Raw genomic sequence first — 14,488 nt, 5'->3', positions numbered from 1 at the left:
ATTTTAAATAAATTTATTTTGATTAAAAATTCATGACTAAAATTTTTATTTGTAGAATTAGATGTTTAAAAGAATGCTGTCTGTTCTCTAAATCACATTTAGAATAAGGAAAGTAATATATAGATGATATATAACTATTAACTAATTAAACTATTATAATTTACACTATTACAATTTAACTATTATATATTAATTAAACTATTTTATATTATAGTTAAACTATTATAACTATTATATATTATAGTTCTTTATTAAATGTGTCTAAGGGGAACAAATTCAGAAAAAGTTTCATAAAAAAGAATAATTTTATTTTGCCACTTCGATGTAGTGGTGAGAATAGACTGTAACGAATTGTAATGGACATTTCACCCTAAAAGAACACATGGTTGTTTTCCTAGGAGGTTGACCTATATAGAGCTCTAGGAAATAGAAATCAAGTTTTATTTTTTACAGTGATAAACACAAAACCATTCGCTGTCTTGGTTCTGTGTAGGTAGTTGTTTTTGTTTTGTTTTGTTTTTTTAATTGGTTTGAGCTATTAATACAATGCTAAATTACTTTAATATTAATTACAGACATTAAAGTTCTCATTTACACGTTACTAGAAAAGTATACAGGATTTATAGAGCACCTTAACCCTAAGAAAAATAAGTTTTTTTTAAATCATTATTACACTAAAATGGGGAATTAGAGAGCTCCTTAGCAATACAGGGCTACTCTAATGAATGGATTTGTGAAGGAAGGTCATTTTCCATGGAAAGAATTTTAATTTCATTGGAAACATGATCTTGAATACAAATTTGGTAACCTTTTAAACAATAGAAAAACATATGGGAAGGGAAAAAACCACAGAACTATCCCAGATAAAAATCAATTTTATAACAGAAGAACTGTCATCTCTAACTACTGCAAAACAACCTTTATAATTGTAAACTCATAGAAAGCAGGCAACTCTTAAGGCCCTTGTGTGACTAAAATGAAATAGGACATCCATATAACCAGTATAAAAATATCCATGCCTTACTTTAGGAGTACACCAATTTCAAATTTTATAGACAGAAAAATTTACATCTGTAAAACATTAAGCAAGCAGATCCCAATACAATGTATGTGTAATATGGATTTGTAGTAAGATTTAATTGTACATATCAGATCTACCTGAAGAATTTCACAACCTGTTAAAATAATAGAATGTTCTCATAGTTTACTTTATTGACAGGCCAATGTTACTAAGTTATTGGTGTTGAGCCATCTATAATAAGAATAGAATTAAATAGTAGGCAAGCATCTTTATAATTGTCTTGTGTAGTACTATTTTAATATGCAAACTTGCATGTGCCTGTGAGGCTTTATATCACATCACAGCATGTAAATCATGAACATGTAATTATTTCACTAAATATTACTAATTACATGTATTTAATGAGTGTATAATCCATCATATACAATTGGTTTTATTAGAAGTAATATAAATAAAATCATTATAAATAATGGTAGAAATTTTTATTCATTTCTCATTTTCTTCTCATACAAGTGACTCCTATAAATGGGAGAATTACCATGTCATAGGATGTAAACTTTTAAAGATGCCTGATCTGTATTACCAAATTGCTTTTTAGAAAAGCTATACTGATCTAAATTGTCAGTATGAAATTCAGCATCTATTTTATTAAAGTACCCATCAATATGAAATTTAACATGTATACTTCTTTAAGCATTAAACAAATGATAATGTTATTAACTATTTAAATTTCTTCTAAGAAATATTCTGGGTTCCTTTCCATGCTTAATTATACTATTTTTGTTAATCATTTATCATTTTATTTTAAGAATGTCTAACCTTTGTTATAATTGCTGCTAAGTTAAAGAATGCTTTTAGGGGCGCCTGGGTGGCGCAGTCGGTTAAGCGTCCGACTTCAGCCAGGTCACAATCTCGCGGTCAGTGAGTTCGAGCCCCGCGTCGGGCTCTGGGCTGATGGCTCGGAGCCTGGAGCCTGTTTCCGATTCTGTGTCTCCCTCTCTCTCTGGCCCTCCCCCGTTCATGCTCTGTCTCTCTCTGTCCCAAAAATAAATAAACGTTGAAAAAAAAATAAAAAAAAAAAGAATGCTTTTAATGTGTTTTTCAGGTTTATAATTTACACAAGAATTAACCATAAAATTTTTTAATAAGAACAAAATGGTTTTATTCTTATTTAGTATGAAATAAATGATTAGTTTTTTTATGCTAGCAATAAATGGTTAGAAGCCATTATAGAAAATTATTCCCTCACAATAACAATAACAAAAATTAAATAAAATGAATGTATGTGCTAATAAATGTCAAGAATTATCAGCCTCACATTTGGGAAATTGGGAAAGCCGTAGTAGTTAAAATTGAAAAAATTATGAGGGGCGCCTGGGTGGTTCAGTCGGTTAAGTGTCCGACTTCAGCTCAGGTCATGATCTTACAGTTTGAGTTTGAGCCCCACATCGGGCTCTCTGCTAACAGCTTAGAGCCTGGAGCCTGCTTCAAATTCTGTGTCTCCCTCTCTCTCTGCTCCTCCCCTGATCATGCTCTGTCTCTCTCTTTCTCTCTCTCTCCTTCAAAAATAAATAAAAATAATGTTTTTTTTTTTAAATATGATGAGTAGTGTCTATACTATGGTATCCAAACAATGTCACAAATTGAAAAGAACACATAACATACTTTACATAGGTAGTAAGCAACAATTGAAAAATAAATTAAAACAATTTGTAGATTAATCATGTAGTAAAGTTTCATCTTACTTAAAAGAGGAAAAGTAGATAATAGGTAATGATGAATGAAGTTTATGAGGAGTCATTATTTGAAAGATGCATTATTTTATTATAAACCATTTTCTATATTTTTTGAGCCAAAAATGGACACATAACTATTTTGCACCTAAAATGCCCTCAAGAAAAAACTTAGCACAGAAAACTACATTTAGAACGAAATAAAGGCTGAACAAGAATATGTTATACTGCATGGAAATGGTGCACATAGAAAAAGAGCTGGCAATTCTTAGAAGATGCCATCTATCCATTCCTTTAAGTTGATGTATGTATACAAAGAACATTTTGTGTCCGTACTAATATTGTGCACAACTCAAATTGCCCCATGTGATATTCTCTAGCCAGATACTGTTATGCTGACTTTGTTGGAGTATGTGTCTTTTCCTGAGGCTGAACTATTAAAATAGGACTCATTTACCTTCGTGTGTTTAAGGGATAAAAAATTACATTAATTTTAAAACAAGAAAATACATTGAATTCCTGTTCAACAGAAGTTCTTTTTCATTAAAAAACAAATTTTAATGGAAATATATGCCTTATTATTTCACTGTTTTAAAGCAAGTGTCATGTAACAGTTCATCACTAAGGTTAGTATGCAACTCTAAAGATATTTTATAATATCAACAAAATACAACATATTTAAAAGATGTGTATTATCTAATATGTAGTTTATATTAAGGTTTCCCTAATTGCTCCTCAAGTTCCTTTTTAATCATGGATATCCGTAGTAATTTTGACTATCAGAATATTTGTTTAGTAGAAAGGGATTAGGCTTCACTGGAATATCACATGTCACGTCAAGATCAGTGGGCAGAAATTATAGGCAGACATATTTCTGATTAAGTTTTCCAGCATTGCTATGACCTGTCTTGTGAAATAGTAAGATTTTAGACATTCCAAGTATTTAACCAAAGTTGGCTGGCTAAATGTAAGGGATAAGTTAATGTATACATTGAGTGAGAAGTTGAACAAAAAATTACCTTTTCTTCCACTCTAAGAGTCAACGATTTTGTGAAAAATCTTTGATGTGTGACATTTAAAAGTTTCCCATGATTAATAGCTCTTTCAAGTATGTAAGTTATATGAACTGTGGAATTGTGGTTAACAAGTAAATATAGAAAATATTCTATTGTTTTACTTATGCTTTACTAGTTTAGATGCTCTTCTAGCTCAATGAATCTTCCCTTATACTAGTTATTTAAAACTGCTTTAAAAAAAAAACACTTAATCATCACATGTGAGTGAAATCATACAGTATTTGTCTTTGTCTGATTGACTTATTTCACTTAGCATAAAACACTCTAGCTCCATCCACCTCATTGAAAAATTCAAAAATTCACTTTTTTTTAAATGGATGGGTTTTACCCCATTGTGTGTGTGTGTGTGTGTGTGTGTGTGTGTGCGCGTGTGTGTGTGTGTGTATGCCACATCTTTACCATTCATCAGTTGATGGACATTTGGGCTTTCTGCATAGTTTGATAATGCTGTTGTATGATTTCACTCATATGTGGAACTAAAAAAATAAAAAAGATGAACATATGGGAAAGTGGGGAGAGAAGAGAGGGAAACAAACAACAACAGACTCTTATGATAGAGAATCAACGGAGGGTTGACAGAGGAAGGTGGGTGGAGGATAGGATGAATGGGTGATGGGTATTATGGAGGGCACTTGTGATGAGCACTGGGTGTTGTATTTAAGTGATCAATCACTGAATTCTACTCCTGAAATCAATATTGTACTGTATAATAACTAAAATATTTTAAAAAATTAAAAAATGCATCAAGTTAAATGAAATTTAAGAAAAAAATGTTTAACCAAAACCAAAAAACAACAGAAACAGTTTTGCCCTACCTAAGTGCGCGCACACACACACACACACACACACAGCCCTTGATATCAAAAGGAAATCAGAGTCACTTCAATGTGTAGGTAAGACTATGTATTCAAACTGAGAATTATTTAACCACTAGTGTTCCTGATACCCTGAGGTTATGCTGACTCTGATATATTTTCCCATTTTAACATAAATTAGTTTTAAAAAGAACAACCAAAGTTTACAATAATGTACTTTGAGATGTATAAAATATGTAAGTGTTAAGTGGATGACAAGGGCCAAAAGTCAGGAAGCTAGAAATAGAAGTATACTGTAGCAAACATACTACTGTTGTAACATAATACATGGAATTGGAAAATATAACTTGAATGTAGACTAAGGTAAATTAATGATATATATTGTATATTATAAAAATTGAAGCAATTAGTAGAAAATAAAACAAATAGCTAAAAAGCCAATTTATGAATAAATTGATTTTATATAATACTAAATTAAGCAGAAAATAAGAATAAGGGGAAAAAGAACAGAGAGGACCTATAGAAAAAAATAGAAAATTTAACCTTATAAACAGTCATATTTAATGTGACAATTAAACACTCAAATAGTAAACACCAGATTTGATGCTTTTGGAAAGCAAGATGCAATTATAAGCTACCAAAAGGAAGACACAAATAAGTTAAAAGAGAAAAGATGGAAAAACAAATATTACATTCGTTGAAAGAAAGCTAGAATTACTATATAATTAACAGGCAGAATAGATTTCTGAGCAAATAATATTGCCAGTGATAAAGAGGCTTGTTGTATAATAAGAAGTCAATCCATATACTGGAAATTACACCCTAAATATTTATTCACCTAACAACAGAGCTTCAAAATACATGAAGAAAATCTGATCAAATGACAAAGAAATAGGTAAATCCACAATTATAGTTGGGAATTTCAATAGCCCTCTCTCAATTAACTAAACAGTAGACAGTAAATCAGTACAAATACAGAGGATATAGCACTTTGAACAACACTATCAATCAAATTGAACTAAATGACATTAGTACAACACTACATTCAAAAACAATATACATTTTTTTCAACTTTTGTTTATTTTGAGAGAGAGAGAGAGAGAGAGAGAGAGAGAGAACAAGCAGGAGAGGGGCAAGGAGGAGAGGCAGAATCCCAAGCAGTCTCCACGCTGTCAGTGCAGGACCTGATTTAGGGCTCGAATTTACAAACGGTGAGATCATGACCTAAGCTGAGGTCAAAAGTCAGACACTTAACTGACTGACCTACCCAGACACTCCTGATATATGTATTATTTTCAAATGCATGTGGAACATTTACTAAAACATATGTTTTATGCCACAAAAGAAGTTCCATTAAATTTAAAAGAATTCAACTCACTTAAAGAATGTTCCATGTTCATAATGGTATTAAATTAGACATCAATAATAGACATCTGGAATTTTCCTATTTATTTGAAAACTAAGTAATACAATTCAAAATCTCACTGGGAGTCAAAGGAGAAATAAATTAAAAAAAAAAAAAAAACATGAGAGTAAATGCACCATGATTTAGGAAATGCCTTTAGAACAATACAGCAAATATGTATAACACAAAATAACTATCTTAACAATAGAGGCTGCTAATCAATGATTTCTGCTTTTAATTTAACAATGAGAATTAGAACACCAAATGTAATTTTTTTTAAAAAAGTAGATCAATATCAGAGTCCAAAATCACTAAAATAGATCATGGAATAAAAATAAATAAATTTTAGACCTAATTTGTAGAAAACATCCACAAATTTCTTACATCTAAGCAGATGTTAAATAAAACCACACAGGACACAAGTCAATACCAAAAGGAAGAAGACTGGTTACCTCACTATAAATTCTATAGATATTAAAAGGATGGTAAAGGCATATTGTGAACAAATTTACATCAAGAAATTCAACAATTTAGATGAAATGGAAAGTTTTATGAAAGATACAAATAGCTAAAGCTATTTCACAAAAAATTTATCTGAATAGTTCTATATTTACAAAAGCATTTAGGTGTGTAGAAAAATAATTCTCACATACAAAACTCCAGGCTCATATAGTTTTATTCTCAAAATCTACCAAATATGTAAAGAAAAAAAATCCACACGAAAAAATTTCTAGTACATGGAAGTAGAATAATTTTCAACTGATTTGGCATTGGCATGATTCCAAAAACATATATCAAGTCTCAGATTATAGACAAATATTTCATGAACATAAATGTAATAATTTACAAAAATAACAAGTCCCACCATGTAAAAATAGTGACTGTATCATGACCAAGTACGCTTTAGCCCAAAATGTAAATAATTTTTACAAAAAAAAAAAAAATCAAGATGTCAATTCTCTAAAAAGACAAATATTCCTAATGTATGCAATGTAATGACAAAGCATCAAGTTACATGAAGAAAAAATAAAACTTCAAGTAAAAACACATGAATTCACTATCATAATTGGAGACTTCAACACCCGGTTCTCAGCAATGGACAAATCCATCAGGCAGAAAAATCACTAAAGGCATAGTTGAAGTTAACAATATCAACTGGATGTAACTGTCATCTATAGAGTACTTCATGCAACAATAGAACACATATGTTTTTTTCCAGGCTCATGTGCAGCATTCACCAAGACAGACCATATTCTGGGCCATAAAACACACCTTAATAAATTTAAGAATAGAAATCATGCAGTGTCTGCTTTTATATGACAATGGAGTTAAACTAGAATACCAGATAACTGAAAAACACCAAAATATGTGGAGATCAAACAACATACTACTAAATAACACATGGATCAAAGAAAATCTCATGAGAAATTAAAATTAAAAATATTTTGCACTACAAAAAAAAATCACAATTTATAATTTGTGGGATGTGCAAATATGAGGAAATGTATAATATTGAATGTATATATTAGAAAAGAAGATCAATATCGATAACCTAAATTTCCACCTCAGCAAAAGGTAGGGCAAATTAAATTCAGAAAAAAAGCCAAAGAAGAAAAAAATATAAAAGAGATGAAGGAGAAATAATGGAAATTGAAAACAGGAAATTAATATAGGAAAAAATAAATCAAGAAAAGTAAAAGCTGGTTCTTTTAAAGACCAATAATATGATCAATCTAGCCAGATTAAGGGAAAAAAGGATAAAAACTACCAGAAATCAAGAGGAACATAATTACAGATCCTATGGACATTGAAAGACTAATAAGGGAATATTCCAAACATCTATGCCTTCAAATATGATAACCTAGATGAAAAAGACCAATTCCTTGAAAGACAAAATCTACCAGAACTCAAAGAAATAGATAATTTAAATAGGCCTCTATCTATTAAAGAAATTGAGTCAATAATCAAGGACCTTCCGAAACAGAAACCTTGAGGCCCAGATACGGTATGATACATACACTTTTGAATTCTACGAAACATTTAAGGATTATACTAATTCACTACAATCTCTTCCAGAGGACAGAAGCAAAGGGAATATTCGCTAACTCATTTGATGAGAGTAGAATAACACTAATACCAAAATCAAAACAAGACACTGCAAGGAAACTGCAAACCAGTATCTCATGAACATAATGTAAAAATCCTCAACAACATATCAGCAAATCAAATCCATCACAGTATAAAAGGATTTATATACTCCAACTAAATGGGATTTACTTCAGTTATGCAAGGATGGCTCAACATTTAAAAATGAATGTAATCTATCACATCAACATATTAAAAAAAAAAAGAAAGAGAAAGAAAATGTAATTTTTGTTTTAACAAACCTGGCCCCAAATCCCCAGAATCTTACTAGCAGCCAGTCAGAGAATTGCACATCAAGGGAATATGCTCTGGGCACAAGTAAACTGTGGAGACAGTGGGTGTTAGGGGACACCTCTTCAAAGAATTAGATATAATCCTCAAATCCTGTGATCAGCATAAGCAAGAGAAGGAGTGAAATTTGGTTGTTGAATTTGATAATCTACAGTGGCTGAAGAGTCTCCATCTTCTGGCCAAGATGAACAGAGTCAATACCTCCTACGCAATCGTCTTTATTTATTTAATTTGTATTTCTAAACTCTATCTCCTGGCTTCAGGTTTCATTTTGTGGTGTTCTGAATCATTCCTTATCGGTTTGACCTGTGACACTATATCATTTCCTTATCCAGAGCAAGGTCAACCATGTAGGAATTTTTTTTAATCTAAATACTCATTCATGATAAAAATCTCAGTGAACTAGAAATTGAGAAAAGCTTTCTCAACATGAAGACCATCTACAAAAAGGCTACAGGAAACATCAGAGTGGCAAGAAATTTGAAGTTTTCTAACTAAACTCATGATCAAGGCGAGGATGTCACTTCTCACCACTCTTTATCAACATTGCACTGGACGTCTTTGCTAATGCAATAAGGTGATAAAGACTTAAAATAGCTTTTCTTTGCAGATGACATAACCATTTATGTATAAATTAAAAAAAAAACAGTGGCAACACAACAAAAAACTACTAGTAGTAAGCAAGTATGGCATGGTTGCAGGATACAAGGTTGATATTCTTAAGTCAACTGTTTCTCTTTATACTAGCAAAGAATAAATGGAACTAGAAATTAAAGACAATACCATTTACATGCACACTCTCCCCAAATAAAACACTTAGGTATAAATCTAACAAAATACAGACAAGATCTATATGAAGAAAACTAAAACCCTGATAAATGAAATCAAAGAATCAATGGAGAAAAATATCTTCATGGACAGGAAGACAATACTGTCAAGATGTTGATTCTTCCCAAATTGGTCTAGAAATTCAATACAATATCAATCAAATCCCAGCAAATTATTTCATGGATATACTGATTCTGAAGTTTATATGGAGAGGCAGACGACCAGAATAGCTAGCATGTTAGTGAAGGTGAAGAACTAAGTGGGGAAGACTGAGGTCTACTGATATCAAGACCTACTATAAAGTGACAGTGATCAAAAAAGTGTAGTGTTGGTGAAAGAATAGACAAATAGATCACTGGAACAGAATAGGGAACCTGGAAATAGAGCCCCATGGTTATTGGATCTTTGACAAAGGAGCAAAGGCAATGCGATGGAGTGAATATATGCTCTTCAACAAATGATACTGTAACAACTGGACAACAAAAAATGAATCTGGACATGGACCTTACATACTTTATAAAAATTAACTCAAAATTGATCAAAGATATAAATAGAAAATGCAAAACTATCCAACTTCTAGAAGACAATATAGGAGAAAACTTAGAGGACTTTGTATGTGGTTATGTCTTTTAAGATAAAACACCCATGACACAATTTATTAAGAAACAACAACTGCTAAGCTAAAACTAGTTAAAATGAGAAACTTCTGCTCTTTAAAATACAATGTAGGGGCGCCTGGGTGGCGCAGTCGGTTAAGTGTCCGACTTCAGCCAGGTCACGATCTCGCGGTCCGGGAGTTCGAGCCCCGCGTCGGGCTCTGGGCTGATGGCTCAGAGCCTGTAGCCTGTTTCCGATTCTGTGTCTCCCTCTCTCTCTGCCTCTCCCCCATTCATGCTCTATCTCTCTCTGTCCCAAAAATAAATAAATGTTGAAAAAAAAATTAAAAAAAAAAATACAATGTCAAAGGAATGAGAAGACAAGCCAAAGACTGGGGGAGATGGGTCTCATAAAGGAAAGCTATCCATAATATACAAAACAAAATCTTAAAACTCAATAAGAAAACAACTCCCTTAAAAAAAAAAATGGGTGGGGCGCCTGGGTGGCGCAGTCGGTTAAGCGTCCGACTTCAGCCAGGTCACGATCTCGCAGTCCGTGAGTTCGAGCCCCGCGTCGGGCTCTGGGCTGATGGCTCAGAGCCTGGAGCCTGTTTCCGATTCTGTGTCTCCCTCTCTCTCTGCCCCTCCCCCCGTTCATGCTCTGTCTCTCTCTGTCCCAAAAATAAATAAACGTTGAAAAAAAAAATTAAAAAAAAAATGGGTTAAAGACCTTAACACACACCTCACCAATGAAGATGTACAGACAAATAAGCATATGGAAAGATACTCTACATCACTGGTCATCAGAGAAATGCAAACTAAAAGATCTGCTACTACATGCCTATGAGAATGGCCAAAACTGGAACACCAAGAAAAGCATTTCCTAACAAGGATATGGTGCAATAAGAATTCACATTCATTGCTAGTGGGAATACAAAATGATACAGACACTTTGGAAGACTGTTTGGCAGTTTCTTAAAGAACTAAGCATACTCTTTTCATACAACTCAGCAACCACACTACTTGGCACTTACTCAAAGGAGTTGAAAACCTATGTCCACACAAAAAAACTCCACATGGATATTTCTAATAGCTTTATTTATGATTGCCAAAACTTGGTACAACCAAGACGTCCTTCTGTAGGTGAATGAATAAATAAGCTGTGGTATATCCAGACAATGGAACATTATTTAGCACTAAAAAGAAATGGCAGGGAGCCTGTCAGCTGGTTAAGTGTCTGACTCTGGATTTAGGTTCAGGTCATGATACCACAGTTTAGGAGTTTGAGCCCTGAATCTTCAGACTCTGCACTGATAGCATGGAGTTGGCTTTGGATCCTCTCTCTCTCCTTTCTCTCTGCCCCTCCTGTTTGCATGTGCATGTACTCTCTCTGTGCTGCCAGCTCAGAGCCTGAAGCCTGCTTCAGATTCTCTGTACCTCTCTCTCTGCCCTTCCCCCACTCACATTTTTCTCTCTCTCTCAAATAAGTAAACATTAAAAATTTTAAAAGTAAATAAACCTCTAAAAAATCATATAATTTATATATGATTTCTATTTATGATCTATATATATTTATATAATTTTACATTAATATAATATAATATAATGTAATATAATATAATATAATATAATATAATATAATATAATATAATAAAAATTTTTATGATATAAGAAATGACCTTTCCAGTCTTAAAAAGACAAGGAAGAAACTTTGACCTAGGAATATATAGGTCAAAGAAGCCAATCTGCAAAGGCAAAATTCTGTATAATGCCAACTATAGGACATTCTAGACAATTTTAATAGTTCATCATTTGTATAGTTTGCCAAGACGGCCATGTCAAAATACCACAGACTTGGTGGTTTAAATACGGAAATTTATTTTCTCACAGCTCTAGAGAATGGACATCTAAGATCAAAGTGTCAGCAGCTTTGGTTTCCTTTGAGACCTTCCTGTTTGGCTTGCAGATAGCTACTTCTAAACTTGTTCTCAAAGTCTTTCCTCTCTGCATAGATATTCTTGGTTTTTCTCAGTGTTCTGTTCTCTTTTCTTTATAAGGACACCCATCAGATTGGATGAGGGCCCACCCTCATGACCTCACTTTAAATCAGTCACCTCTTTCAAGACCATTTCCAAATACATTACTATTCTAAGATATTGGGGGTCAGGACTTCCACATATGAAATTTGAGAGGGACTGAATCAGTTCATAACTCCATGTTAAAAATTTTAAAAAGCATCACATCATCACCTCAAGAGATATACACACATATGCATAAATGTGTCAGAACTCAAATTCTAGTCCTCATAAAACCTCTCAGCAAAGTTAGAAGAATTTCCTTAACCTATATGGCTTTTATTATATTTAATCTTGAAAAACTGATTATTTCTCCCTTAGGTAAGGAACATGAAGCAGCATATTTATTCTTTTTAATTCTATTTATCATTGCACTAGAAGCTCTAGTTACAACACTGAAGGAAGAAAAAATAATAAAATATATCCAAGTTGGAAACTTTTTATTCACAAATGACATGATTATCTATGTAGTAAACTCCTTGAAATCTACAAAAAAAGTTACTAGAGTGAATTTTACAAGGTTGCTGGATACAAGATCAATATGTAAAAGTCACTTATAAAATTTTCGGGTGTCTGGTTGGCTCAGCTGGTTAAGCATCCAACTCTTGATTTCGGTCAGGCCATGATCTCACAGTTTGTGAGTTCAAGCCCCTCATAGGGCTCTATGCTGACGATTCAGAGTCTGCTTGGGATTCTCTCTCTTTCCCTCTCTCTCTGCCCCTCCCTCATGCACTCTACCTTTCTCTCAGATAAATAAATGAACAAACTTAAAAAAAAAAGGAATAAAATCTTGCATTTACAACATTCCAGTTGTAGCTAGAATATTATGCTAAGCAAAATAAGTCAGAGAGAGAAACAAATACCATAGGATTTCACTCATATGTGGAATTTAGAAAACAAAACAGATGAACATAGCTGGGGGGCAGAGAGGGGAAAGAGGCAAACCAGAAAACAGACTCTTAGCTATAGAGAACAAACTGAGGCTTGCTGGTAAGGAGGTAGCTAGGGGGGTGGGTTAAAGGGGTGATGGGTACTAAGGAGGGCACTTGTGATGAGCACTGGGTGTTGTATGGAAATGATGAAATCACTAAATCCTACGTCTGTAGAAATACTTATTAGCTCATTAAAAATAGGAAACAAAAAGAAAATATTACATAAGACTATACCGTAAACTATAAAACATTGATAAGAGTAATTAAAGAAGACCTAAATAGAAATACACGGTCAGGACTCTGAACATTCAATATTTTCACAATATCTAATCTCTGCAAATTAACAATTAGATTAAATGTAATCCTGTTTAATATCCACACAATCATTTTAAAAAGTTGGCAATTATTCTAAAATTCATAAGGAAATCCAATGACCTAGAATGACTAAAGAACTTTGAAATTGAGAAAATTTGATTTTTCTACCTGATTTCAAGATTTATTGTAATGCTACAATAGTCAGTAGAGTAGTATAAAGGTAAACACATAGAATGATGAAACAGAATTGGGTGTCCAGAAATAGTCCCACACATATGGAAAATTGATGCTTTGAAAGGTATAAAGACAATTCGGAGGAGAAATAGCAGACTTCAAATAATGCTGGAACATTTGTCTAGTCATACACACAAAAAAAGTAAACTTGGATCCATCCTTTACAACATGTATAAGAATTAACTCAAAATATCCTAGACCTAAATATAAAACTGAAACTGTATTATTTCTATAGAACATCTTTCAATGGGAAGAGCATTTTAAGAACACTTTTGTGACACCAGTTTTTACTCAGATTTCTTTTAGTAATGACTTCAAAACCGTATTTAAAAAAAACTTAATAAATTGGATCTCATCGGATTAAAACTTCTGCTATTTAAAAGATACTGTTAAAACTATTAACAATAAGCCACACATTGGGAGAAAATATTTGTAAAGCACATATCTAAAGTCCTCCTATTCAGAATATATAAAGTATACTCCAAAATTAGTAAGAAAACAATCCAATAAAAAATATAGCCAAAAGATCTGACCAGTACATTTTTTGTAGTAAAATTGCTACAAAAGATTGACCGATGGCAAATAAATATTTGAAGACAAGCTCAATAGCATTAGTCATTGAGAAATGAAAAATTAATTCATAATGTGATGCTACTAGAGACCTATTGGAATGGCTAAAATTTAAAAAGACTGACTATATCAATTGGTAGGTAGGATGTGGAGGAATTTGAATTCTTGTATAAAGTGGCAGGAATTTAAAGGAGTGCAACCATTCCAGAAATGTATTTGTATTTGACAAGGGGCTCCTGGGTGGCTCAGTTAAGCCTCCTACGTGGGCTCAGAGTATGATCTCATAGTTCCTTAGTTCAAACCCTGTGTTGAACTAAGTCTTCAGATTCTGTGTCTCCCTCTGTCTCTGCTCCTCTGATAGCTCATGCTCGCTTGCACTCTCTCTCTCTCAAAAATAAACATTAAATTTTTTTGTGTTTAGTAGTATCTTAAGAATTATATTCTTACCTATT

Source organism: Herpailurus yagouaroundi, unplaced genomic scaffold (genome assembly GCF_014898765.1).
Source record: "Herpailurus yagouaroundi ecotype Mexico unplaced genomic scaffold, PumYag 162, whole genome shotgun sequence".
NCBI lineage: Eukaryota > Metazoa > Chordata > Mammalia > Carnivora > Felidae > Herpailurus > Herpailurus yagouaroundi.
The sequence above is the reverse complement of the archived record's forward strand: the minus strand, read 5'-3'. Positions refer to the sequence as shown.